The following is a 23690-nucleotide window of genomic DNA, read 5'->3' on the forward strand; positions in this document are numbered from 1 at the left end:
ACCTGAAGGTCTGCTGGGAGATCATTAATAATTAACAATCAATTAATTATTAATCAACCTAATTAGCAAATTGGCTGATTCTTAGAATGAGTCACTATAAATAAGCAATAATACATCTTGGTTGGATTATGTTTCCCCAAAAGATGTTGAAGTCCTAACTTTCAGTACTTGTGAATGTATTTATTTGAAAATAGGCTCTTTTTAGACAATCAAATTACGATAGGGACATTTGTTCTCCGTATTTAAGAGTCTCTTATGGTTTGCCTCCCTCCCTCTCTGTAACTGTTTTTTCTCCTTCCCTTCCTCCATGGTCTTCTGTTAAGTTTCTCAAGTTCCACATATGAGTGAAAACATAGATATCTGTGTCCTCTGACTTATCTCACTTAGCATACCCTCCAGTTCCATCCACGTTGCTACAAAATTTCACTCTTTCTCATTGCCACATAGTATTCCATTGTATATATAAACCACATCTTCTTTATCCATTCCTCAGTTGATGGACATTTAGGCTCTTTCCATACTTTGGCTATTGTTGAAAGTGCTGCTATAAACATGGGGGTACATGTGCCCCTATGAATCAGCACTTTTGTATCCTTTGGATAAATTCCTAGTAGTGCTATTGCTGGGTTGTAGGGTAGTTCTATTTTTACTTTTTTGTGGAACCTCCACACTGTTTTCCAGAGTGGCTGCACCAGTTTGCATTCCCACCAGCAGTACAAGAGGGTTCCCGTTTCTCCACATCCTCACCAGCATCTGTTGTTTCCTGAGCTGTTCATTTTAGCTACTCTGACTGGTGCGAGATGGTATCTCAATGTGGCTTTGATTTGTATTTTCCTGATGAGGAGTGATATATATATTTTTTAAGTAGGCACCACGCCCAATGTGGGACTCCAACTCATGACCCTAAGATCAAGAGTTACATGTTCCACTGACTGACCCAGGCAGGTGCCCCTAAGCTACCTAATTTGTGGCATCAGGTTATGGCAGTTCTAGAAACTAACATGGCATTTATTTATGAATACAAATATTATTGTTACCCATGATATTGTCATATTTCCACTTCATTAAAACTTTTCTAACTTTTTCTCACTGTTAGTTTTATTTGGTATTAACTGTCAGGGAAAGCAGAGTGCATTTCAATAAATAGTTGTTAATATGATTTGCCGTGTACTTTGAGTGGGGAAAAAAGTGTTCTGAGTGTATTTCTGTACTTGTTTTCCTTCTATAGGCACTTGTGGCCTTAGGTAATTAACACTGCATACACATGTTTTTGCCTAAAATGAAACTCACTTGTCAATATATTTAGGCAGATCCTAACTTTACAAATCTTTCTCCTCAGAGCAAAAGGCATTTTTTTTTTTTTTGTAGGACAGGCATAAAATTTATTTTTCTAAGTGGTGAGTCAATTGTTCCCAAACCACTTAAATGTTAGCTTCTATTTCCTTATGAGACACTCTCTAAAGGAAGCAAATTTTATCTTCAGTAGGTTAAGAGATAAAGGTTTTTGTTTTTGTTTTTGTTTGAAAGTTCATGTCCTAAGGGAGAGAAAAGTCAGAAGAAGGAAGTCTCTCAGATGAAAATGTCAGCCAACTATTTCATATTTTACACACCAAAATGTGTCCTTTCTTCCTCATTCATTCTCTCATCTTCCCCCACTCTCATACCTTAAAGACCACAGTGTAAACAATATTAAAGGAACAGTATCTCAGTTTTCTTCAATAAAGACCCAAATAATAAACCAGTTTTCAATTTTTTTTTTGAAGCGCCGAAACCCTCTAAAATTGTTTTATGGCACTTTGTGTAGTGAGTCATATCATGTAGAGGTCATGGGTGCTGTAATTAAATGTTTTGTGCAGTGAGCTCTAGAAAATTTCCACCAAACCTGTCATTTCTTTGGAACTCTTTGGGATTCACTGGTATAATAGCATTCTCCAAATAATTTCTTTTTTTTTTTTTTGAAATTTTGGTTCCTTATTAATTCCTACAGGTAAAAATGATACATTTTCTGATCTCTCAGTGAGGTGAAAGGCATACAGTTGTTTGTTGCCTCAGACTCCACCGACTGGTAATACTGGAGGAGATTCAGGTTTCTGTCTTCGAAGAGCTACACATCTTCTCAAATGTCAGTGTAGTGGTGATGTTCTGACCAAACTGCCAAGTCTACGGTTAAAATCCAAGAATCTGGCTGGCATATGACAAGTTTTCTCAAGATCATGTCTCGTCTGAAAAAAAAAATCAGAACATAAAGTTATTCAGAGAGCAAAACATTTGCCATTTCTGATTTTGAATTTTGTTAAATGCTTGGGAAATTTTTGCCACCAGGATGAATCCACGAGCCAAGCTTTAAAAACTTTGACCTTCAATTTATTGCTTCTAGGCTTTTTGTCTCCCTGTGCATCCCTCTCTCTCTAACCCACTAAACTTACAGGTCCATAGGAGCTGCCCTGCCTCTGGTTCTGTGATTTTCAGAGCAAAGTTTTCTAGGTTCTTCTCAGTTTTTTGATTATTCTTCATCAACATCTATGTAATACTTTGTGCATTTGTGATTTACACAAAATATTATCCCTTTTCCTGGTTGTTGGGATAATTTGTCCTTGTGGACTTGAGAGAAGCTGGATATGGTAGACACCCCAGAAGACCTTTTATTCGTTTCAAGACTAAGAGATTAAAACCCAAGAAAAGAACCCTGTTATTCTGATCCTTCATTCTGCCCGCAATGCTAATCATTGCCTCTTCATAAGCCAAGAAGGAGAATTGCTTATGTTCACCCTCATCTGAACTCCCACCCACAGAGGTCACATATTATCTTCAAAACAGGGTCATCTTATTGTCTAAATGTAGGTCATATGCTAGGAAATATAGCGCTAAATCAATGATCTGTTTTCCAGCTCTCCACCATGAAAGAAAAATCATATGAATTTTACTTTCTGTGGGGGATAAGCTTAGGAATCCCCTGGGCTTACATCAATGGGTTAACAAGGCATAAAGAAACACAAAGCCATAAAATGCTCACGCCCGAGTTTGGGTAAACCAGATTGGCACCTCAAGAATGGGGGGGGGGTGCAAAGACACCTAGAGAATAGGGAGGCACAAAGGTGCCAGGAATAGGGAGGTGCAAAGGCACCCCAAAATAGGAGGTGCAGAGCCCCCAAAAATGTATAGAGAGAGGCAAAGGCCTGAAATAGAAACAGTGCAAAGGTGCTCAATACATAGGAATAACAAGATTAGATATTCAGGGTGAAAGCACCCCAAGTTTAGTACTATAGCAGAAAGCTGCTTTCATAGGAAATTAGGGCCAGGTTGGTGAATTGGACTATGGACCACTGCGCTGCTGGCAAAGCAGCCCGGAGTGGAGATGGTTAACAAAAGAAAAGGTGTCTTGTTAACGCTGAGGTTATTCCCCCTGTCTGTCTCATCCCCAAGGCTGGCAAAGATAAACAGGCATGGCACCTCCTGTCTGCTGTTAACAAACATATACCCATCTTCCCAGTGTCTGGAATTTGTTTTATATTGGCCCAAACCCCAAACATTGTATATCTTCAAAGCCCCCTTTTCCCCCTCACATCCTCAAGTTAATGTTCAGTTTCTTTTGTTTCTTTGTGCACACCCATCACATTTGTAAGCCTTCTGATCTGAGTAAATACCAGGCAAGGACACTTATTTGGGGCTCTTGTCTTTTTCCCAGACATTAGCCATCTCTTGTTTTAATCCTGCATGTGGTCTTTTGCTGGCCAAAAGAGAAATTTAGACCTAGAGTCTATGACAACTTTCTAAAAGAAAGGGCACAATCATAAGTAAATCTAAGAAAAACAAAATCACAAATTCTTATAGAAGTTGTTTGATACTATTTTGTTTTGTGCATATTATATGTTGTTTGAAGTCTGAGGACCTTCCTGGTATTGGCTTTCCTCTCACAGAGAATCTATCCATTAGGAATCAGTGTGGTTTTTTTGTTTTTTGTTTTTTTTGTTTGTTTTTGTTTTTGTCACTGAAAGGTAGGTACAAAGGCATCAGTGTAATTTAAAATGAACTTGCCCTACCATGTACCAAAAAATGCCTCGTTTGATGGGGAACCTAGTTGGCTCAGTTTGTGAAGCGTGCAGCTCTTAATCTTGGGGTTGTGAGTTCGAGCCTCACACTTAAAAAGATAGAGATTACTTAAAAAAGATAAAAGCTTGAAGAAAATGGCTCAATTGAAAGTTCAAGGCTTTGGAAAGGCTTATTCTAAAGAACTTGCTCGTTATGTCGCCTGATTTTTTTCAGTTTTAGAAAACTACCTTTGTTGTCTGTTAAAGAACAAACATTTGCGGAATGAATTTGAAGATATAATTTCCTTTATTCAATGATTCAGGAGTGGGGGGAGTGGGCAGTGTCCCTTCTAGTAAATGGATAGGTATTCAGAGGAGCTATACAAAGTGAATGTTGTTTAATAGGCAGAAGGAGGGGTATGGGTCAAGGAGGTTGTTAGCAAAAGGAAAGATTTTTTTCAGGCCATGCCATCTTTTTGGGAGGGTGGGAATGGGAGGGGGTTTTATTATGCAGATGACCTCACTAGTACTGATCAAGAAATTGAAGATTGACTGTTTAAAGGTGACATCTCTGGGCAAGATTGAAACTACAATTAAGTCTTGGTTTACTGTCATGGGGACAAACAACTTTATTTAGGGCCAAATGAGAACCAACACAATCTATTCAGAGTTTTCTAGAGCAAGGGAGTTAGCTGCCATCACTTGTGTTTGGTAGAGGCTCAAAGGCAGGCAGGGGTAAGGGAAAGTTTTATAGTGACAAAAAGGAAGATCTTACGTATACTCTGATTGGAGGTTGTATACATGGAGAAGCTGGAGGCAGACTAATGAGAAGGGTTATGGGATTTGTTTGGGAGCACATTTGGCTTTCTCTGGTTGATCCTGAGTTGCAAGCATGGACAAAAAATTAAGGAAGCTAGCAGTCACTAAGTCCTGATCATTTTGGGCTGATGCCTGCAGAGGTTGCTGCTTGCGTCAGAGGTCTGTTGTCATATATAGTCTGGCCATTGTCCATTTATGTATTCAATGTCTGGTATAATATATTGAGCCATCGTCCTTTTGATGAAAATTTCCGTGTTTTTTTTTTATGCTCTATTATAAGTAATGCGGGTATTTCAACTTGATGAAATTAAATGAGTGTCTCAATCAACAGATATGCAAATTCCTTTGTTTCAACAGATACTTTTATCTGGCCCTCAAAACTGCCCTTCTAATTTACCTAATTATACAATTGTGAAGCTTCGTTTCAAATAGATGAGTTTGAGAATGCTCTTCTCTTCTAAAACATTGATTGATGAAGATTGAGTTAGACATATTCTATCGACATTAAATCTAATGAGATAATTTACAAGTGAAAAAGAAATTAGGGATCACATAAAGCATCCATAAAGTGATAAATGGGTTAGGTCAGTTTGGCTATTTTCCATTTACTACTTCTGTGTTGTACTAAAGAAGAGCATTGGCAGTTAGGATGAGATTTCACAATCCAGTTGGAAATAGCATAAATACTTTTTTAAATAGCAAAACCCAAAATGCCTGGAGTAAGAGCCAAAGGAATAAAGATACTTTATACACAATTAATGGAACAAGTATGAGAGGAAATGAGAAATGAGATACAGGCAAGAGATAATAAATGGGCTTTAAAATATTAAAAGACACCTGGAATGGAACAGAATGTAAAAATTGGAAAAAGCAGTGTTTTAAACATTTGAAAAAAAAAAAGGATGATACGATTTTGAGTGTCTCCTTATGAAACATTATGCTATAGGAGGCATTAAGAAAATCAGAGGTTCTAATCTCAGAAACCTCACAATTTGATTAACATAAGAAATGTCAATGGTATAAGTAAATAGAAACCAACTCAGACTTCCTAAAAGAATAAGGAAGTTTATTCACTCATGTGTCTGCAAAGCCAAGAAGAAAAGCAAATGCCAGGGTGGTTTGACACAGTGGCTCAGCATAATCAATAAGAATCTGGGGACTATTTGGTTTATTTGTTTTTATTTTCTTCACTTCAACTTTCGTGATGTCACCTTCATTGTAAAAATGTCTTTCCTCCTGGACCAGCTGCTTTTGTGCCAATAGCTCTCCAAACAACTTGTTTTGTCTCCAGACGTTGAAGGAAGACCTGAGTTTTGCCTTCATAAGCTAACTTTGGTTCATTTGTCCATCCATGAACCAACTGCTTATGGCAAAGAGGATGGGAATGTGCGACGTGTCTTAGACCAGTCAGGGGTCACACCTGAAGTTCTGAATGGGGACCATGCAGCCATGTGTCCTGGCTGTTACACAGTGGAGGAGGGCAGGTTCTTAAAGGAAACTCTGGGCGCTGTAGGCAAAGGGGAAGGGAGGATTGATGATGGGGCTAGACTGGCAACTAAAACATGTCCACTACCCTATCCCGGTTGAGGGCAGTAGTCAAGTGTGCAGATAACCCCAACCCCCGGTGGACACAGTGTAGCAAATGTTCTAAACTCAAACGAATATGCATGGGAGGGGTCCACATTTACATGAGACTGTTTTGCTTAAATTTTGTCAAAGTAAGCTCCTTTGACTTTTATGTTATTTGTTTAGTATCTTCCTATTGCTAAAAGACCATTTTCAAAGTAGGGTAAAATCAGGACTCTTGTACACATCTTGTACAGATTAATGAACTCAAGTTAAAGATTTTCTTTAACTCATTAATGAGGAGATCTGTAAGGTATTATAACCAGTTCCAAGTAAAAGTTCAGAAAGTACAGACTTATTTAGAGTAAAGGAATACTGAAGTGAGTACGCAAATGAGGACAAAACTAGCTAGGAAAGTCTATTGAACAGAAAAGAATTTGCTTGTCTGTAGACAAGAATTATTTTCCACCGTTATCAGTTATTGATAATTTACAAAGGTGCAAAATGGCTCCCATAGAGTCACGGTCATAAAGAGCAAACGGGTGAGCTATAAGTAATGCATAATTTTCTCCCGAAGCACACATTTTCCCTATACTGTGGCTCCAAGAACATTCAGGTTAAAAAATTATTTTAATGTTTATTTATTTTTGAGAGAGAGAGAGAGAGAATGGGGGAGGAACAGAGAGAGCCGGAGACACAGAATCTGAAGCAGGCTCCAGGCTCTGAGCTGTCAGCACAGAGCCCAATGCGGGCTCCAATCCATGAGTTGTGAGATCTTGACCTGAGCCCAAGTCAGATGCTTAACTGACTGAGCCACCCAGGCATCTGTACATACATCCAGGTTAAAAAAAAAGTCCGTTAACCTTCCTGAAAGGGAGGTTACACTCAATATTTCTTTATTCCCCAATCATGGATGTAAATTTATTCTCTATATGTCCCAGTGAAAGGAAGAGTGGTGTGTGTTCATTTGGAACACAGTTTAAGTGTAAAAGGCAATAAGATTATAAAGTGGCTAGAATTAAATCAAGACCATCATTATTGGCAAAATTACAAGACTTCCATTTTGTGAATTTAAATACAAAAATATAAAGATTTAAGGGCTTTTTCATAGGCTTAGTGCCAAATCGATGAAATTATTTAACCCCTAATCACTATGCTGCAGATTTCATTAAGCTTGCATGTAGTTTTGAAATAAAAGTGCTTGATTGAATTAAAGGACAGTTCAAACACAGGTCAGAGATTTTAGCTGATTGTAGTGTAGGAGGATGGTTATTAAGGACCCTAAGGAAGTTCCATCCCTGGAGACTTCCCACAGGAGAAAGCCTATTCCTTGCCTGTTCAGCTTGCTCCAGGGGCATCTCTCTTTGTAGCTTAGCTCTAAAGCAGCTCTCAGGTAATTTGCTACAGCATAGGGAGAGAGTGCAAGAGTGGACTCGCCTTTCTTTGCTTCTACCTCCATAACCTCTGGAGCAGAGAAAAGAACAGAAATATGTTTCTCAAGAATGAGAGAAAATAAACCAAACGTTTTAATCAAGCAAACAGAATTAGGAAATAGAATCATTCTCTTCTCAAGAGACGATGCTCTTTAAAATTTGACTTTGCTAAAGAAACAAGCATGAATGCTTCCTTTCCATTTTCAAGGTGCAACATCTTTATATACACAAAGGCATTCAACCTTAAAAGGAGAGGCTGAAAGAGTCTGAATGCCTGTTTGAGTTTAGATACAGCATCTGAAGCAACCCACAGGTAAAGCGGATTCTAATCACATACCCCAATTACCAATTACCCAGACCTGGATTTTGTGTGTGTGTGTGTGTGTGTGTGTGTGTGTGTGAATGTTGTTTCCTTCTAAATTAATCTTTTTTCCCTTCCAACTACAGTTTCAATTCAAACAGAATCCTAGCTGTACTTTGTCTTTCACTACCTCCAAAAGAGGCCACAGAAATGGGGAGAGAGCTAGCAATCATTCCTCTCTCTATGAACCGCCATCTCCAGAAATTTCCCTAAAGGGTCAGTCTACACTTTTGGAAACCAAGATAAGCTTATCTCCAAAGGTATGTTAAAGGACATGGTATGGTTTTTTCCCATACTGATTTCTATAAATTTTTCCAGCTGGCTGGAAAGCAGGTACAAAATATACTTTTACACTGATATATTTGATGCTCTAAACTTCTTTCCTGTGGCAAACATTCTACTGATGCATCTATGCTACAACTTGCTTCAATTATTCTGCAGGGTGTGCCAAAGACTCTGAGGAAGGGGATGGGCTCAGAAAGTCTTTGCTGCTCATTTGCCTTCTGAGTTGAGAACAGTCGCCACCTTGACTTTAGCATAGGATAATCAAACTGTATTATCCAGAGTTCTGCTTACATTTTTATAGGGATGAGTACTTTTGCATCTGTAATCCAATTCATATTACATACTTAATATGCACCATTCACCTGTCTGGCCCATCTCTCCACTCCCCTGCTCTGACAACCACCAGTTTGTTCTCTGTATTTATGAGTCTGTTCCTGTTTTTGTTTGTTTCTTTGTTTTGTAGTTTAGATTCCACATATAAGTGAAATCATATGGTATTTGCCTTTCTCTGATGTATTTCACTTAGGTCTCTGCCCCCCACCCCCAGATCTATCCATTTGTTACATATGGCAAGACCTCATTCCTTTTTATAGCTGAGTAATATTCCATTATATATCACATATATAACACATCTTCTTTAGTTATCTATTGATGGATATTTGGGTTGCTTCCATGTTTTGGCTATTGTAAATAATGCAGTAAATGCAGGGGTGCATATATCTTTTTGAATTCGTGTTTTTATTTTCTTTGGATAAATACCCAATAGTGGAATTATTAAATCATATGATATTTTTATTTTTAATTTTTTGAAGAACCTCCATATTGTTCTCCACAGTATTTTCATCAATTTATATTCCCACTATGAGGGTTACCCTTTCTCTGCATCCTTGCCAACATTTGTTATTTCCTGTCTTTTTCATATTAGCCATTCTAACTGGTGTGAAGTGATGATATCTTGTGGTTTTGATGTGCATTTTCTTGGTATTTAGTGATACTGAGCATCTTTTCATGTGTCAATCAGCTATCTGTATGTATTCTTTGGAAAAATATTTATTCAGGGCCTCCCTCCAGTTTTCAATTGGATTTTATTTTATTTTATTTTTTTGGTGTTGAGTTGTATAGGTTTTTTATATATTTTGGACATTAACCCATTATCAGATGTATCATTTGCAAATATCTTCTCTCATTCAGTAGGTTGCCTTTTTGTTTTGTTGAGGATTTCCTTTACTGTGCAAGAGTTTTTTATTTTAGTGTAGTCCAAATAGTTTACTTTTGCTTTTGTTTCCCTTGCCGAAGGAGACATATCCATAAATAATGTTGTTAAAGCCAATGAATAAGAGATTACTGCCTATGTTTTCTTCTAGGGGATTTATGGTTTCAGGTCTCAAATTTAGGTCTTTAATCCATTTTGAGTTTATTTTTGTGTATGGTGCAAGAAAGTGGCCGAGTTTCAGTACAGCATTGTTGAAACACTATATTGTAAACCTGAAACTAACAGAATACTGCATGTTAACTATACCGAGAAGAAAGACAGAAAGACAGAAAGAAAAAGAGAAAGACAAAAAAGAGAAAGTAGTCCAGTTTTTCCAGCACCGTTTGTTGGAGAGACTGCTGTTTCCCCATTGTATACTCTTGCTTTCTTTGTTGTAGATTAATTGGCCACATAAGTATAGGTTTATTTCTGAGCTCTCTATCTTGTTCCATTGACCTATGTGTCTATTTTTGTGTCTTTTTTGGTGATATTATGGAAATTTTAGTGTTTAGACCTTTTATAATGCTGTTGCAGCGTTTGCTTCTTTAAGTGCTACTAAAGTTGATACAAAACAAAACTACATAATTCTATAAAACCTAATCAACTCATTTATGTAAAGTATATGGGATGATTATGCAAGAACAAGTTGTGTTTTTGCCCCAAATCACCAGTATCTATGAAAACAATGGAAGAACACAATTCATATTCATGAAACATCCTTTAAGCTGCTGAAAGCCTTCATTTCATTTGTGGATAATATTATTTTGTGTCAGTTTTGAGCAAAAGGTGAAATATAAAAAGTGCTTTTAATCCCACATATAAAGTATTCTGTTGTTACTTCAGAGCTTTGTTTTGTAATATTAACAACTGAACATAGATGTGACAGGTTTACTCAGATTCAAATTAATCTCAGGAAAAGAAGACACTTCAGAAAATTACTATCCATACTGAATGGGGTAAAATAATACAAGGGCAGGGGTCAAAGTTGGAAATGAGAAGGCAGCTGCTAAATGAAGTTATTAAATGCCTCTGCCCTGAAGAAGAAAGGCTTATTTAAGCAGAAAACTGCTTGGAAAACAATGTTCAGTTAAATAGAGTGAGACAACAACTACATTTGCTAAAACTGAGACATGGATCTTTCTTTAAATATTTTCTTCTTCTTAATAAGTCTAAATTTTGAAGCCGTGCTCAATAACGCCTTCCATGTGTGTTGTTTTAGATTTCATAAAGCTTTGTGTATCTGCACACTAATTGCAGATCAGAAAACTAAGCTTCTGAGAAAAGAGATGGTGATGTTGAGGGAGATTGAGTAATTTATCCAACATCGTGAATGTATTTACTACCACTGAACTGTATGCTTACAAACTGTTAAGATGGTAAATTTTATGATATGTGTATTTTGCCACAGTTAAAAAAGGAAAGAAAAAAGAACAAGCAAGGAGATGGCCCAAAGCCTGAAAATGAGGCTCCCTTGCATTTTGTGAGCTACTTAGTCTATTTCTGTAATTCATGTCCCCCTTTTTAAAAAAATTTTTTTTTCAACGTTTATTTATTTTTGGGACAGAGAGAGACAGAGCATGAACGGGGGAGGGGCAGAGAGAGAGGGAGACACAGAATCGGAAACAGGCTCCAGGCTCTGAGCCATCAGCCCAGAGCCCGACGCGGGGCTCGAACTCACGGACCGAGAGATCGTGACCTGGCTGAAGTCGGACGCTTAACCGACTGCGCCACCCAGGCGCCCCATGTCCCCCTTTTTTAAAAAAAATGTTCATTTATTTTTGAGAGAGAGAAAGAGAGTGCAAGCAGGGGAGGGGCAGAGAGAGAGAGAGAGAGAGAGGATCCAAGGTGGGCTGCACGCTGACACCAGAGATCCTGATGTGGGGATGGGGGGCTCAAACTCACAAGCTGTGAATTCATGACCTGAGATGAAGCTGGCCACTTAACCGACTGAGCCACCCAGACGCCCCTCATGCCCTCTTTTGTATTAGATTATTTTAGCAGATGTCCCACTAAGCCTGAAAAGTAAGTGTAATCGTTAAGCCCATTTTATAGATGAGACTGAGCATTTTAGTTGGCTTTTGAAGTGTAACAGACTGTCACAAAATGGTTTATGACCAAAAGAAATTTATGTTCCTTACTCATAGGTCTGTGGGTTCAACGGAGTTTGGCTGCTTCAGCTGGGCGAGTCTTGTCAGGCTCAGGTCTGTTTTCCTGAAACATCTTCTCACAGCCGTTGGCAGAAGTACATGAGAGTAAGCAGAAAAATGCATTATCTGGAAGGCCTCAGTTTGGAACAGTGCCCTGTTCCTATCCCCACCTTCCACTGATCACTGCCAAGCTCATAGTGTTTGTCATTAAATTACCGATTCTGCGCTCCAAACCTACCTTTCTATACTCTGATTTATGTTGCTGGGTCTGGGGCCATTTTTCTACTTTGTCAGATGGCTCCCAGCCTGGGCTCATTAACTGGAATTACCAGAGGGGATTTGAAGACTGGAGAAGCGATAGTCATTCCCCTGTTTTGTTGTTCCTGACACTCCTCCCCAGGAAAGTTTCTTCACCCTGACAACGGCAGTTGGCTCCAGTGTTTAGTTTAAAAAACTTTTGCCACATATCACCAGAAAAAGTCTCATTGATGCTCCCTCACGATACCGTCACTAGCCGGGCATCGTTTCTCTTCAGAGGCCTGAACCCCCCAAAATGGGCCCCTCCTCTAATCAAGAGAACCAGCAGCAGTTGGGCAACAACTTCAAGCCATGTTTGGGCATCACATTCCATACTTTCAGACTCTGGCTGCAGGAACTCTCCTCCTTGTGTTCCTACATTCCCAGAACCTTCTCATCCAACAGAGCTGGGATGGGGTGAGGTGAGTGAGGTGTCACAGGAGTCCTTTGTTGGACATAGCCTTCATTTGAAACTTGCTGTTTTGTTTACTGTGGATTTTCACATTCATATTTTTTATGTTGCTTTCTGAGGTTTTTGGTGTCCTTTTACATTTTTCCCCTGAGGACAGTGCCTCCCCTGCCTGATTGTAGTCCCTGATGGGTAAGGCACACGTGCCCACTGCAGATGTCCCAACACTCTCTTATCTAGTTACTGACTGTTTCTCAACACTAGCTCAGTATTTGTGACGACAGGAACCACATTTCAAAAGGAAGGCGCTCCTTCTGCCTGCTCGCATGTGAGGCCGACTTCCAGAGTCCGTCTCAGCCCTGTTTCAGATGTTGAAAACAAACCCAACCATGAATGTTTTCCGCATAACTTTGTCGACCTTGATGCCTTTTTTGCCCTTGGCACTAACTACAACTTCCAGTATGTTGTCGAATAGGAGTCATTAAAATGAAAATGTTTGCTTGATTCCCGATTTATACGTGGGTTTTAAAAAGAGGTTTTTAAAAGAATGGCCCTAAAAAAACCATAGAGATGTGGTGTTCCAATCAGCAGAACCTCAGGCGGTGGACCCGGCCATCTACTTTGCCGAGAGTTTTATGCTACGTTGCTACAGGAATTTAATGGATTTTTTCCTGCAATAACTTGAAAAGTACTTGCTTGTCTTGAAGAGGTCTATTGATTCTTATGCATTACTTTTGTAATTAAGAGACATGAAACATTTTATTTCTAAATTTGTTCATGTTTTCTGAGTACACATTTAGCTATTTTTTTTTAACGTTTATTTATTTTTGAGACAGAGAGAGACAGAGCATGAATGGGGGAGGGGCAGAGAGAGAGGGAGACACAGAATTGGAAGCAGGCTCCAGGCTCCGAGCCATCAGCCCAGAGCCTGACGCGCGGCTCGAACTCACGGACCGCGAGATCGTGACCCGAGCTGAAGTCGGACGCTTAACCGACTGAGCCACCCAGGCGCCCTGGGAGACAGGCATTTTTTTTGCCATGTGCATTTTTCCTTCCTCTTACTTTGAACTCAGATACAAGAGCTGGAGAGATAACAGTCATACTAAGACCAACCGACAGAATTGTAGAGACTGGCCATGCTATTACTCTGGAAGTGTTGAACTGATGCTTGCAAACAAGGTGACCTACTGTGGAATCCTACTAGGTGTGAAGAGAGGTCCCTGAGCTCCATGTACTTTTGGAACCGCCTCTTCCCTTCACTTCAACCCTTTTCTCAGCAGGGGTACAGAGGAACCCAGAGCTGGTGGAAACACTCACAACCTGCTGGTAGGTTAACTTTTCATTCATGCTCACTAGCCTCATGTGGGCCCTTAGTGCTACCCAGAAATCAGACTACATTTTCCTGACATACATTTTCCTGATAGATTCATTCTCCTTTTCTCCTAAGTGATGATTTCATTATTCTCTCCTTATTCCTCCAGCACCACAACCCCCTCTCAGATGATGACCTAATTTCTAATCTTCCCTGGGAAATGAAGGCAAGCAGGAAAGGATTTCCATAGATGCCCACAGTCATGCCTCCCACCTACTTGCATCTATAGTCAGAGGTCCTGCCTTCTCTATTTTTATAATAGATTAATTTAAATAATAATTCAATTCATCTTGCTCAGAACGGATGTTCTTAAAGTCTCCCACCTCTACCAATCATTTCTGAGATTCCTTGTGGGCACCCAGGCTTTCTGAGTTCCTCAGTCAGTCATTATGCTCTTTCCTGGGTCCACCACATTCTGTTAGTAGGATACTCTGGCATGGCTGCCGGCAATATGGTGCCCGAGAGAGTTTTTAATGGAAGTCTGTTTCCTTTTCACTCACAGCATCTTTGCTCTCTACTGGATTCAGACAGAAGTCCCTTTAGGTCACATAAGGCAATTCCCAGTACCATAGCTAGGAATGACTTTGTAATAGTTTCTCACCTCTGGCAAATAAACTCAGTTTTCTTCCTAGGCCAGTTACTTCTTTGCTCATGGATGCGTTCTTTCCAAGGGAGCTCCTCAGACTTCCCTACAAATACAGTATTGATAAGCCTCCTTTACCAACTGATTCAGCAAACTCAGATATATATGAATCAAACCCATGGTTTCCAAATTTTATTTTACCCTTCTACCCATTGCAGAGAAAATAAAGGAAATTCTTTTATGAGTAACTTCTACTTTCTTTTTTTATTATTATTATTTTAGAGAGAGAGAGAGAGAGAGAGAGAGAGAGAGAGATTGAGTTTGAGTAGGGGAGAGGGGCAGAGAGAGGGAGAGAGGGAGAATCTTAAGCAGACTCCACACCCAGCTCAGAACCCAAGTTGGAGCTCGATCCCACAACCCTGAGATCATGACCTGAGGCAAAAATCAAGAGTTGGACGCCCCCTAGGCACCCCTGAATGCACTCCTGAGTAACTTCTACTTTCAAACAAAACTGTTGCTATGGTGCCTATAAGTGAAGGTACTGTCCATACAACCACCCTCCCTTTTCTCCCAAAGACATGGGACCATGTTGACACTCAGCTGTTGTTTTCTTTTTTTTTTTTTTTTTTTTTTAATTTTTTTTTTTTCAATGTTTATTTATTTTTGGGACAGAGAGAGACAGAGCATGAACAGGGGAGGGTCAGAGAGAGAGGGAGACACAGAATCGGAAACAGGCTCCAGGCTCTGAGCCATCAACCCAGAGCCTGACGCGGGGCTCGAACTCACCGACCGCGAGATCGTGACCTGGCTGAAGTCGGACGCTCAACCGACTGCGCCACCCAGGCGCCCCAGCTGTTGTTTTCTTAAGACAGTACCAGAATCAAAGAAAAGGCAAACTGAAAACTTTATCTCCAAGTCCAGAAAAGAGAGGGATGATCAGCAGCATCATACCCACCCTCTCAAATGAACTGGTTTTCCTCTGTTCCCTTCCCAGTATTCTGTCTTAGGTACGGGGTAGCTTTATGCATTGAGGCTACCAATTCATAGTGAACAACCCCACACAGGAAGTATGAACAGAATAGAGATCTTATCACCATATTGCAATTACTCACAACAATTTTCTCCTTTGCTTGTGCATCTCTCCCTTTCTCTTTCTACTAAGCATATTTAGTCATAGCCTCCTTGAAAGTGGTTTTCCCTGACTGGCTCCCCAGAGGCTGCTGAAGCAATGGAGAAGTAGGAACAGGGTTCTTATCCACTTAACATTGCCATTTAGTGCCATGTAAACTGGGTTAAGGTGCTTGACAAGGGTAGAGTGTAGGACCAGATGCTGGCTTACATAGCTGGCTAAGGGCATCCTTCCATGTTAAGGAAATTTAGTCAGGGAAAGAAACAATGGAAAAGTAAAGAAGATAAGTTTCACTATTATTAAAGTTTCTTTGGGGTGCCTGGGTGGCTCAGTTGGTTAAGCATCCCACTCTTGATTTTGGCTCAGGTCATGATCCCATGGTTTGAGTTTGAGCCCTGCATTGGTCTCTGCGCTGACATTGTAGAGCCTGCTTGGGATTCTCTCTCTACCACCCCCCCACCCCCACCCCCTGCCGTGCCCCTACCCCACTTGCTCTTTCTCTGTCTCAAAATAAATAAATAAACTTAATTAAAAAATTAAAGAAGTTTTTTTCACAGTCTTGAAAGGCAATTTGCGTGGGTGTCATCTATTTTTTACCATTGTATTCCTTCCATCAAAAGAAGTTGTCTGCCTTCGTTTCTACCATTCAGAAGGGAATCACTTTCATTTTTAAAACAGCTAGTTCTCTGTAGATATTCCCTGTATAAAGCTGCATCAGTATCTGCTAAATCATAATTTGGGGTTAAAAGTAGTAACATTGCATGATCCCTAACTTATGTTACTCTTAACCTCCCATACATGCTTCTGTATATGGTGTATATTAGTTTTTATCTCTAAAGGTTATGTGGTGATGTTACTCATTGATGTGCAGGAAAATATGTTTTGCTTTTTCTTTTTTTTAGTGGTGATTGAAGGGTTAGTCTAGGCATTCAGATTCTTTAGCCAAGAATTCCCATTTAAAGAAAACATTTTATGCATTTATATTTTGAGTTAACTGACTAGGCCATTATCAACACCATAGAAATATATTTCATGGAAGCAAACTTAAAAGTTAATTTTAACTTCAAAAGTTTTCCGTTTTGCTTTTAATTTTCATTTACCTTCTTTGGTAAGCCTAAAGCAGATATAATAGAAAAGGGAAGATTCTGGACATAGTTAATTAAGAGAGTTGAGAATTCTCTTCCAGCCATATTATACAAGGTATTATACATCATGGATAAAGCTGTAGGATGGCCATTGTCGTTGCTATAGCCTTAAAGTTTGTGCCCCCTCCTAAATTCATATGTTGAAATCAAATCCCCAGTGCAATGGCATTTGGGGGTGGGATCTTTGGAAGGTGATTAGGTTATAAAGGCAGAGCCCTCATGAAAGGTATTAGTGGATTAGTGCCTTTATAAAGGAAATCCCAAATCCCAAAGAGTTCCCTTGCCCTTTTGGCCATGTGAGGACACAATGAGAAGGTGCTATCTATGAACCAAAAAAGGGAGCTCTCCCCAGACACTGAATCTGTTGGTGACTTGATCTTAGACCTCCCAGCCTCCAAAACTGTAAGCAAAAAATTTTTGTGTTGTGTATAAGCAAACTATCTCTGTTATTATGTTACAGCAGGCCAAAATGTCTAATATAGTCATATTGCAATAACATTTCTTTGAAGTTACTAATTTAAAAAAAATCGTTTGGTGTCAACATTTTCAGAGGAAAACACTTTCTTCTGATATTTTATATAATAAGTCATGACTAAATAAATGACATTTAACCCAAGAACATAAGGTTGTGTTAGCATTTAAAAATCAATCAATTTAATCCATCATATTAACAGACCAAAAAAAAAAAGTTTAAAAGTAGAATATGGTCATCTCATGAAACACAGAGATAGTAATTGTCAAAACCCCATATCATTTATGAGGAAAAACAAAAACAAAAATGCAAAAACTCAGTAAATAAGAACAGGAAGGAACTTCCTCAATATGATAAAGGACATCTATAAAAACCCACATAGCTAGTATCCTATTTAATGGTGCAAGATTAAATACTTTCCTGAAGATTAGAAGCAAGGTAAAAATATGTGCTGTCACCACGTGTAGTTAATGTTCTAGAAATGGTTTTAGCCAGAGCAATAAGGCAAGTAAAAGAAAGAATGTGAATAAAACTGGACTCAGAGAGACTTAATCATCTATGCTGAAATTCTATGGAAACTACAAAAAAGTTCCTAGAACTAATAAAGGAGTTTAGCAAGATTGGAGGGTGTAAAATCAATAAACAAAAGTTAATTCTATTACTATAAATTAGATAAAAGCATTTAGAAATAGAAATAAAAATAACAAAAACACAGTAGCATCAGTAAATATGAAATAGTGATAATTTGACAAAAATATTTAATACTTATACATTGAAAACTACTAAATATTGCTGAGAAATGTTAAAGAAGATGTAACTGGAGAATTATACCATTTCCATGGATAGGAAGGTAGCATTATTATTATTATTATTTAATTTTTTTTAATGTTTATTTATTTTTGAGAGAGACAGAGACAGACTGTGAGTGGGTTAGAGGCAGAGGGAGACACAGAATCCAAAGCAGGCTCCAGGCTCTGAGCTGTCAGCACAGAGCCCGACAGAGCTGGACAGAACCTGACGCGGGGCTCAAACCCAGGAGCCTTGAGATCATGACCCAAGCCGAAGTCGGACGCTCAACTGACTGAGCCACCCAGGCGCCCCGGAAGGGAGCATTATTATTAACGTGACAAACGTATTTCCTTGGCATTTCCATATAGATTTTTGAATTGGTTTGTCAATTTCTTTCCTGTTGGAGTTTTTATTGGGACTGTATACTCCATTTGTTAATAACTATTTGTTTTTATCATCATTCAATTTCTATTGTTGATAAATTTATAAGAGAAGATGTTTGTTAGACAATTCAGCTGAAGAATTTATGGAATATATAGTTTCATTTCTTTCTTATATGTAATTTTCTTTTTTTTTTTTGAGAAAGAGAGCATGAGAGCAGGGGAGGGGCAGACAGAGAGGGAGGGAGAATCTTCAGCAAGCTTAGCGCTCATCACACGGAGCTCCATCTCACAACCCTGAGATCATGGCCTGAGCTGAAATCAAGAATTGGATGCTTAACTGACTGAGCCTCATCTGTGCCCTATAGTTTCATTTTTTTTCATGTTAAGGCTATCTGGTGATTGGTCAGATTTATTAAGTGCTAGCCAACTTGGAAATAAAACTACTTCTTAAGGAAAGTTACTTATTTATTATCACTTAAAAAATGATCATCATTAGCTAAGTGAAAGGGTCTTATTGTTTGTATTAGAAAACTGACTTAGATTCAAGAAAAAAAGTGCTCTTATCCTTTAATTTGTAATTTTATTTTGCATTTTATTGAATTATTGATTTGTTTAGATCTTAGAATCTGGGAGGCAACAAGGGAGTTTCGTCTTGGAAATGATTCACTCTAAAATAATAAATGTCTCCCTGGGCCTTCAGATTAAAGATTAGATAATTTGAGAAGTAATTTGAGTTTTAGTGTTTACAATTTATCATAGAAGGTGGTTGCCAAAGTAGCAATAACATTTGTGAGGAACTGAAGAACTAAAAAGAATAATTCATACTGGTAGGAAAATATATAAGTCAAAATAATTTAACCTACAATAGAAAGTTACTGAAAGCAAAAATTTGAAAGGATACTTATCTTAAAAAGAAATTTTTGGGGGAGGTGTCTGAGTGACTCAGTTGGTTAAGTGTCCAACTTCAGCTCGCATCTGATCTCACCGTTTATGAGTTCCAGCCCCGCATTGGGCTCTGTGCTGACAGCTCAGAGCCTGGAGCCCGCTTCAGATTCTGTGTCTTCTGCTCTCTCTGACCCTCCCCCGCCCCCCCCCCCCCCGCACTCTGTGTGTATGTGTCTCTTTCTCTCAAAAATAAACATTTAAAAAAATTTTTTTTTCAACGTTTATTTATTTTTGGGACAGAGAGAGACAGAGCATGAATGGGGGAGGGGCAGAGAGAGAGGGAGACACAGAATCGGAAACAGGCTCCAGGCTCTGAGCCATTAGCCCAGAGCCTGATGCGGGGCTCAAACTCACGGACCGCGAGATCGTGACCTGGCTGAAGTCGGAAGCTTAACCGACTGTTCCACCCAGGCACCCCTCAAAAATAAACATTTAAAAAAAACTTAAAAAGAAAATTTTTTTTTGGATTTATGTCATGTGTCACATGTTTTTATATCTGGAGTTATGTTACATAAAACAATAAATATAGATCAACCAATGATTAAGTCCTGGCTATGGCTAGTTTACTGTTACTGATTCATTCATTCATCAAATATTTATTAAGTGCCCACTATGTGCCAGTTTCTATGTTGGTGAAAGGTTGAATTAAAATAGTTTTACATTTCACAAGGAGCTCACAATGAGGTTTAAGGCAACTAGGGTCCCTTGGATTGGCTGTGTATTATAAATGAATTTCTGAAAAACCGTGGTTGTCTAGAATGGTTAATCTGGCAGACAAAGAATAATGAATTCATGTATAGCCTAGAGTGAGTTTAAATAATTAAACTAAGATTGCCTAAGGAAAACCATGAAATAAATAGCTTATCTCTGGCAGACCACATGTCCAAAATGTAACAAATATAAGAATACTATCTGAAGGCGCAGCCAAAGATCCAAGAGCAATCTTTGTATATAATGGATGGAAGAGGACAAGAGAGAGTGGGTGTGTACGTGTGTATTTTTCAGTATTGCTTTCCCTAGCTATACTAGCACATAGCAATCATATTAGTAAAAAATAGGGCTTACATAGAGCTGTGGTATCTGTGCCATAAGATTATATCTGAAAATGGCTAGAATAGAGAGATTAACTGGTAATTTAAAAAATAAATTTTTATTGGATATTATCATCTGTTCAGAAAATACACATGAGATGAAGAACATGTGAGCATTACATTGTGATGTGTATTTCTGTAGTCTTTTCCTCCAGTGTGAGATCTGTCTTTCTATTTGGAGATGATTCTATGTATATATATCTAGTCTCTGTGAAGGAATATAGAACTATGGGTTGGCAATACACTCACTCCCTTCTGTGCCTATCCCCAAATCAGAGAACACTTGGGAGCTACATTTTGGAGACTTTTTTTTGTCAGCAGAGTTGTGTTTAAACCCTGCTAATTAGGCATTCACACCACATCTGAAAGGTAGACGTGAAGCAAAAGTCATTATCCCTTCCTCTAGCAGCAGCTGGCAAATTCACAGCCTTTGTCAAATACGAGATTTTACAGCAGTCTCTAGGCATTCCCCCTCAAATCCTACATGTGGGTGCGGAAACGCAAGCGACTGATAATAAAAAATCTCATAAGATTATGGCCAAAGCCACATTATCTACCTCCAGCATGTCGAAAGGCTAGCAAAAATCTGAGGACTAGAAACTCTTCTCATTATTCATAAGCATCTAGTTCTTCTTCTTCTTCTTTTTTAAAAATTAAACCTCTTCCAATTGAAACACTCAGAGAGGGTTCTCTTTTTCTGCCTCAGTCCTGACTGATACACAGGAAATGGCCTACCCTTCACTATGGGATCCAGAAAAGCAGAGTCCTCCCACTGCTTTTCCTGTGGGAGCTAAGGCTTAAGTCCCACACTTGGCTCATTGCTGGGAGGTAAAGCTTAAGTGGATAATTCACTGGTGACAGCAGCAGAGACGTGGCCAGTGGCAGAAACATCAAAGTCCGGTGATAGCGGATATGTCCAGATGAGCCTTATTCCTGACAAAAGAGATTTGCTTTGCTAGTTGATCCTTCTGAACTGTGAAGTGTTTGACTAACTTTTCATGCCTGTTCTATCAGTTGTCTAAACCCTGTATATCTTTCTAAATACAATTTTAAAAATTTTAGTCAAAGCCCAAGAATCGTAACTAATATAACATCACCCAGGGACAACTCATACCATATAAACCATCTGTAATAATGGAAGCCCAGACACCAGCCTTCAGTGAGAAGTATTGTGGATATACAGGATGCTGATTTGCTAAATCTATAACACATCCTGCCTTCTTATAATTACATCACTTGAATGAGGTTGTTTTATCTTCCTTGTCTTTATATAAGAGTTAGAAACTGTTTCCAAAACTCTAAAGACATATTTATGTCAGTTAATATCTTGAAATTTGAAACAATAAAATTTAGTCCATGTAGACCACATTTTAGCATATGGGACTATTGCGAAGCATTATTGGTAAACCTAATGTCTGATGACACTAAGAACTCTAACAATTGGTTTATTGCAAAATAAGTTTGTCCAAGATATGTATTACCAAGTGGAGGACAATGATGATATAATGTCCATGTAGAAACATTTCTTATTCTAATCTCCTAATAATTTTCAATAAATGTTTTGCTTAGATTTGTCATTCAGTTATCAAATGTTTTTCATTTTTTAAACGTTTATTTTTGAAAGAGAGAGACAGAGCATGAATGGGGGAGGGGCAGAAAGAAAGAGGGAGACACAGAATCTGAAGCCAGCTCCAAGCTCCAAGTTGTCAGCACAGAGTCCAATGTGTGGCTCAAACTCACGAACTGTGAGATCATGACCTGAGCCAAAGCTGGATGCTTAACCCACTGAGCCACCCAGATATCTCTGTTTTTCAAATTTTTAAATTAAATGGCAATAATTTTTTTCTATTCTTGGACATACGTGGATCAATTTTTCTAAAGTTTTTTCAAAGACTGGAAACTTAGCAAACTTATTTTCCAATTTATTTTGTGCTATATATTTTGAAGTATTTTAAGTTTTTTTGAGATTTCAAAATTACTTTTCCCAAGTGAATACACTGTGCCTTTTATACATATCAGGTTAGAAGATGTTTTTTACCCTACTTGAGAGTGAGTCAGGAGATGAATCATAAATAAAGTGTTTCTTGCTCTGGCTTATAAGTTTTCATTTCCTTGTGTTTAATCCATCTTTTGTTTTGCTAACTATTTATTTAGAAATTCATATGATTTTTCTTGGGGCTCTTATTCAGTTAATAATATTTCTCCAGTTTAAATATTTTAAATCATAATTTTCATTTAAAACACAACCTATTTTGCATGTAGACATCCTTAAGTAATAATCTGCAAGTTTTGGGATCAAAATCTTAATGAAGCTGTTATTTGCAAAACAACTTTAAGCATGATGTAGGAGAAAGTATATAGGATCTAAAGTCACTATGGTCTAGTCCAGCTTTTATGGTTGTTATCAAAGCTCTGTATGTGTGTGTTCTCTTGGGGAAATTATTTAAACTCTCTTAACTTCAAGTACTTTATTTGAGAAATGAGTATGGTAAGGTCTACCTTTCAAAGTTGTTTTAAAAGTTAAATTATAAGACAGAGCAGATATTAAAGAATTATTAGTTGTCTAAAGTTTAATTGTTAGGGAAAAGCAGTAACTATGGAAATGGTAATATTGAAGAAAGCCACTTCTGGAAAAGAATGTTAATAAAACCTTAGATTTTGTTATAAATTACACAGGTTCATTGTAAGATAAATTTTGGTCCCCTTGTGGAGTATGAGCATATCTTTCTTGGTTCAAGAGACAAGGTGATGAGCATTATGATTAGCAAAACCATTGGAGAAAATGTCTCAGAGAAAAAGCCCAGAGGCTCAGTTATATGGTTTATTAGTGCATAGGACTGCTCAGCCAATGGATTCTGGTCATTTTAGAAGATTCCAAGTTTTGAACAAAGTAACATCAAGTTATCTTTAGCTGTTTAAACAGAGAAGAAGGAGGTGTAGAAGGGGAGAGGTTTAGTATGCCAAGTACTGTTACTCAATACCTGAAGCAGGTAAAGGCAGGACTTCTCTGGGTGAGAGTTGGCTGCAAGTTCAGAAACCTACCTTCTCTGGGCTGATTTCTCTGCTCAGAGGCCTCCCATGAAGATATAAGATATCCTGATATCCTGAGATAAGGAGAGGAAAACAGGGAAATGTGGAAACAAAAGTCCAGCTAGAAGGCTTCCTTAAACAAGGGGAAAAAAAT

General features: G+C 38.4%; 1 long non-coding RNA gene across 1 annotated transcript; it reads right to left on the reverse strand.

The window, feature by feature from the left end:
• Nucleotides 1–1008: 1008 nt before the first annotated feature.
• LOC123596909 lies at nt 1009–23684 on the reverse strand. Its single transcript, XR_006711880.1, has 4 exons — nt 23549–23684; nt 14571–14658; nt 11883–11964; nt 1009–2222 (listed from the first exon to the last, which is right to left on the reverse strand). It is a non-coding gene; the product is annotated as an uncharacterized LOC123596909 (long non-coding RNA).
• Between the last annotated feature and the right edge of the window lie 6 nt (nt 23685–23690).

Source organism: Leopardus geoffroyi, chromosome C1 (assembly GCF_018350155.1).
Source record: "Leopardus geoffroyi isolate Oge1 chromosome C1, O.geoffroyi_Oge1_pat1.0, whole genome shotgun sequence".
NCBI lineage: Eukaryota > Metazoa > Chordata > Mammalia > Carnivora > Felidae > Leopardus > Leopardus geoffroyi.